Genomic DNA, 6000 nt, shown 5'->3' with positions numbered 1-6000 from the left:
AGTGCCAGAATCTCTCCAATGGAGCCTCCCACAACAATAAAACCCAATAGGAGTTCAAATCTTTCTAGATAGATACATATTAAGGGGTACTAATCTGTGTGGAAAAAGGAACAATTACTGGGATTGGGACAAACCATATGACACTGCAGGGAGGTCTTGCAACAGTCACAATCCTATTCACACAGGGCGACTAGCTTGGTGCCCCTTTGCAGGGCCATCTTTTATGCACATGTACTGCGTGCATCTCCATTCTGGTGTCCAATTTTAGTCTATTGGGACATGCTGCTTCACAGACTCAGTCGCTGTGTCCCAATATGACATGCAGTTCCTGGAACTCACTCTGCGTGCATTTGGGGACCCACATCTGCATGCTGTGCCTGTGCAGTCATGTGTCCCAATGGATTACAATGTGATGATGGCACGGGGATTCACACAGCAGCTGTGCATCTCTGTGCTGGTAAAATGTGGTTATTGAATAGAAAAACAACAGATGCTGTAACTGCTTATAAGGTGTTAGATGGAATATAGCTTTAATTTGCTTGTTGCATCATGGGGTGAGCACTTTGAAGAATGAACAGTATTGTCGCCATATTAAAGGAATTCCAAAAAATAGCTGATCTACTTGAAACACATCTGTATATGATACATACAGGGTATCGCAGTAAAAGAAAGTTTTCACCAAAGTCCAGAATAGCTTACTTTTTGATGAGTCGCATCCACCTACTTCTTTGCACTAATTCTCTGAAGTTCTGGTTAGAGTGCGCGCTCTCACAGCATCATCAGAAGTCAGCTGACTCACTTTGGAACTACACGTTCCAGCATTCATTTCCTAGAGCAGGGGTCTCAAAACTATGGCCCTCCAGTTGTTAAGGAACTACATTTCCAATCATGCCCAGCTTTGTCTGTGAACGTCAGAGTTTTACAATGCCTCATGGGACATGTAGTTCCACAACAGCTGGAGGGCCATAGTTTGGAGATTCCTGCCCTAGAGTATATGAGCCCCCTTATTGAAAGATATAGTCCTGAAAAAGTCCTAAAAGTCACACATCTCTGGAAAACCCTGTAAGAAGGTGTCTTACAGCCTCATGAGATATGAGGCTGACATACAGCTTCTTGCGGGATTTTGCAGAGATGTGTGACTTCCATGACTTTTCTATTAGATGTCTAGAGCTGGGGAGAGCTCTGTCCTTGTCTGCACTGCAAGCAGTTGCTACATAAGAGGACCCGGTGGAGTCCTGAGCGGCACCTGCAAATTTCATTTGGATCACGCCCAACATGAGAAGATAACTGTGTGGGCCAGGAGGATGAGAGTCGCACACACAGTTGCCATTGGCTGGGCTCCATGTAAAGGAGACACAAAAAAGAGGAAGGCGGGGGCAACAATTTAGAGACCAGCCAAACAAAAGACACACTTTAACCACTTGCCGACCACCCTACAGCAGTTTTACTGCTACAGGGCGGCCTCGCTGCGCAGGATAACGTACATATACGTAGGGTATCGGGCATGAGTGTGCACCCCCGGCGGCTCGCTTCCACTGTGATTCTATACAGCCGGTGCCGCAGACCCGATATCCGCCGGCACCCGCTGATCATTCGGTACACAGGCAGAGTGCCGATCTGTCTATGTAAACAAGGTAGATTGCCACTAATACACTGACTATGCACACAGTTAACCCCTTGATTGCCTCAGATGTTAACCCCTTCCCAGCCAGTGTCATTAGTACAGTGACAGGGCATATTTTTAGCACTGATCACTGTGTTAGTTTTACTGGTCCCCAAAAAAGTGTCAAAGGTATCAGTTAGTGTCCAATTTTTCCGCCGCAATATCGCAGTCCCGCTATAAGTCGCTGATCGCCGCCATTACTAGTAAAAATAAATACAAATTCCAATATATCCTATAGTTTGTAGATGCTATAACTTTTGTGCAAACCAATCAATATAGGCTTATTGGGATTTTTTTTAACCAAAAATATGTAGCAGAATACATATTGACTTAAATTGATGAAGAAATTAGATTTTTTACATTTTTTTATTGGATATTTTTTAAAGCAAAAAGTAAAAAAATATATATTTTTTTTTCCAAAATAGTCTGCCTTTTTTTGTTTATAGCACAAAAAAATCACAGAGGTGATCAAATACCAACAAAAGAAAGCACTATTTGTGGTAAAAAAGGCCAAGATTTTTATTTGGGTACAGTGTCGCATAACTTTGCAATTGCCAGTTGAAGTAATGCAGTGCCGTATAGCAAAAAATGGCCTGGTCAGGAACTGGAGTAAATCTTCTGGAGTTGAAGTGGTTAAAAGACAGAGAGAAGTAGTTAAAAGACAGGGATTAAAGCTGGCCATACACACTAAGATTTCTCTTGTTCATCCCTGCAGGACAGAAACCACTAGATTCCCCCACCCTTGCTAAACAGCATGAATAGACAAATCTGCAGTGTCGGCAATTGCACTCTGACAGCTAGTACCCATCGCTGTCATAATACTCAAACAGCACCTGCATCAGATCTGCTTGGCTTAGTTGGGGGGGGGGGGATGAGGATGTATAATGTTAGTTCACCTTTTCATTTTTTTTGTAAGAGTGAACTGACACCTTAAAGAGGTTGTAAACCTAGTTACACCACTTTTACCTACAGGTAAGACTATAATAAGGCTTACCTGTAGGCACTGTAAATATCTACTAAACCTGCATGGTTTAAGAGATATTTACCATATATGCTTGCACCAACGTCATCGGCACATGCGCTGTAAAGAAAGGGACCTCCGAGACGTTTTTTCACTAGCAAGTGCCTTGACTGACAGCTCCCGCACGCATGCGTGGTAGTGACGTTGCGTGACTCCAGCCAGTCACAGAGCAGGAGTCTGTGGCCCCGGAAGGAAGAGGGGCAAGAGATGGATACGGGGACATTGTGGGCTTCGTTTGCAGGTAAGTGCCACATACTGGGCTAGTATGCAATGCATACTAGCCCATTATGCTTTTACTTTGCAGGGAGAAAAAAGAGGACGTAAAACCCATCAGGGTTTACTTCCTCTTTAAGCAGCTATAGTAATTGTACACCCCCCTCTGCTAAAATGTTAAAAAACAAAAAACACAGGGTTTAATATCACTTTAACCACTTCCGGACCGTCCGCCGTTGAATACCGTTGTTATGGCAGCAGATAGCTGTCATAACCCCAGTATTTTCTGAAAAAGATAAAGATAAGATAAGATAAAAGTGGTCTCTGCGGCAGATTCGCTACCAGATCACTTATCAGCAGAGGGAGATGTGCCCCTCCCCCTCCCACCGTGTTCCGGTTGTTTCCGCCGCTTTCCAGAGCCATCCATATCGGCGGAGACGATCTGATCCTTTCTCCTCAGAGGCACTAAGTCGAGTAAGGGAATTACGGCCCCCAATCGACTCAATGCTGTTGGATGACGGAAGCGACATCAAACGTCACTTCCACCCAATAGGACTCTTTTTTTTTTTTTTTTTAATTGCATTTAAGTGTAAATGTGAGATCTGAGGTCTTTTTGACCCCAGATCTCACATTAAAGTGGTCCTGTCACGCTTTTTTTCTATTACAAGGGATGTTTACATTCCTTGCATTAAGAATAAAAGTGATCCCATTTTTTTTTTTAAAGGGATAGTGTAAAAAAAGTAAATAAAAAAAATAAAAATTTGAAAGCGCCCCACCCTGCCTTCCTCCCGCGCAGAATAAATTGCGCCCGCATATGTAAACGGTGTTCAAACGTGAGGTACACCGTTAAAGCAAGAGCAATAATTCTAGCAAAAGCCATCATCTGTAACTAAAAACTGGTAACCTGTAGAAATGTTTAACCACCTCAATACAGGGCACTTTCACCCCCTTCCTGCCCAAGCCATTTTTCAGTTTTCAGCGCTGTTGCACTTTGAATGACAATTGTGCGGTCATGTTACACTGCACCCTAATGAAATTTTTATCATTTTTCCCCCACAAATAGAGCTTTCTTTTGGTGGTATTTGATCACCTCTGTGGTTTTTATTTATTGCGCTATAAACAAAAGAAGAGGGACAATTTTGAAAAAACACAATATTTTTTACTTTTTGCTATAATAAATATCCAATTTTTTTTTTTTTTTTAACAAATTTTTTCCTCAGTTTAGGCCGATATGTATTCTTCTACATATTTTTGGTAAAAAAAAATCACGATAAGCGTATATTGATTAGTTTGCGCAAAAGTTATAGCGTCTACAAAATAGGGGATAGATTTATAGCATTTTTATTTTTTTGTTTATTTTTTACTAGTAATGGCGGTGATCTGCGATATTTATTGTGACTGCGATATTGCAGCGGACATATCGGACACTTTTGACACATTTTTGGGACCATTCACATTTATACAGCGATCCGTGCTATAAAAATGCATTGATTACTGTGTAAATGTGACTGGCAGGGAAGGGGTTAACACTAGGGAGCGATCGAGGGGTTAATGTATGACCTAGGGAGGTGATTCTAACTGTGGGGAGAGGGGACTCACTAGGGGAGGAGACCGATCGGTGTCCCTATGTACAAGGGACACACCATCCTTCTCCTCTCCTCTCTGACAGGACGTGGATCTGTGTTTACATACACAGATCCACGGTCCTCCTCTGTTACCCGGCAATCGCGGGTGCCCGGCGGATATCGCGGCCGCCGGGCACGCGCACAGGGTCCAGAGCGACGCAGCGGGCACGCGCGCGCACGCCCCCTAGTGGCTCGGGAGGGAGATCACTTCATATGACGTCCGCCCAGAACAAGAGATGCCTCGTCCCGCCGTCATATGACGATGGGTGGTGGCTTAGTTGTTAAACTTCGCCCATGGAGATTTTTAAGTGTCAAAGTTTGTCACCATTCCACAAGTGGGCGCAATTTTGAAGCATGACATGTTGGGTGCCAATTTACTCGGCGTAACATTATCCTTCACAACATATAAAAAAGGGCTAACTTTACGGTTTTCTTATTTTTTAATTTAAAAAAAAATATTTTTTCCAAAACAATTGCGTTTGTAAAAAGCTGCGCAAATACAGTGTGACATAAAGTATTGCAACAACCGCCATTTTATTCTCTAGGGTGTCTGAAAAAAAAAATTATATATATATATATATATATATATATATATATATATATATATATATATATATATATATATAATGTATGGGAGTTCTAAGTAATTTTCTAACAAAAAAAAAAATGATTTTAACGTGTAAACAACAAGTTTGAAAAATAGGCGTGGTCCTTAAGTTGTTAATACCAGTGACAGACTGCATCATATTATTATAATACATGATTTATATAGTGCCAACAGTTTTCGCATCGCTTTACAGTGTGAGGGCAGACAGTACATATGTCAGTTTTGATTTTGCCACTAGTTCCACTTTAATCAAGGAGGCTGGTCCTAGGACCAGTTAGGACAGTCAGGAGATCTTTAAATTGATCAGGGTTAAGAAAGACTTATGCCCCGTACACACGGTCGGATTTTCCGACGGAAAATGTGTGATAGGACCTTGTTATCGGAAATTCCGACCGTGTGTAGGCTCCATCACACATTTTCCATCGGATTTTCCGACACACAAAGTTTGAGAGCAGAATATAAAATTTTCCGACAACAAAATCCGTTGTCGGAAATTCCGATCGTGTGTACACAAATCCAATGGACAAAGTGCTCAGAATAAATAAAGAGATGAAAGCTATTGGCCACTGCCCCGTTTATAGTCCCGACGTACGTGTTTTACGTCACCGCGTTTAGAACGATCGGATATTCCGACAACTTTGTGTGACCGTGTGTATGCAAGACAAGTTTGAGCCAACATCCGTCAGAAAAAACCTAGGATTTTGTTGTCGGAATGTCCGAACAAAGTCCGACCGTGTGTACGGGGCATTAGAAGAGGAGTTTGTCCTATAATACAGTTAGGAAACTTTTCTGGATGTCCAGGTTTAGAAGGGGTTAAAAGACAAGACTGTCTTCAGAGTACAGTTTGGAGAGTTCTTTCATTGTTTAATTC

Source organism: Aquarana catesbeiana, linkage group LG08 (genome assembly GCF_042186555.1).
Source record: "Aquarana catesbeiana isolate 2022-GZ linkage group LG08, ASM4218655v1, whole genome shotgun sequence".
NCBI classification, from domain to species: Eukaryota; Metazoa; Chordata; class Amphibia; order Anura; family Ranidae; genus Aquarana; species Aquarana catesbeiana.
The sequence above is the reverse complement of the archived record's forward strand: the minus strand, read 5'-3'. Positions refer to the sequence as shown.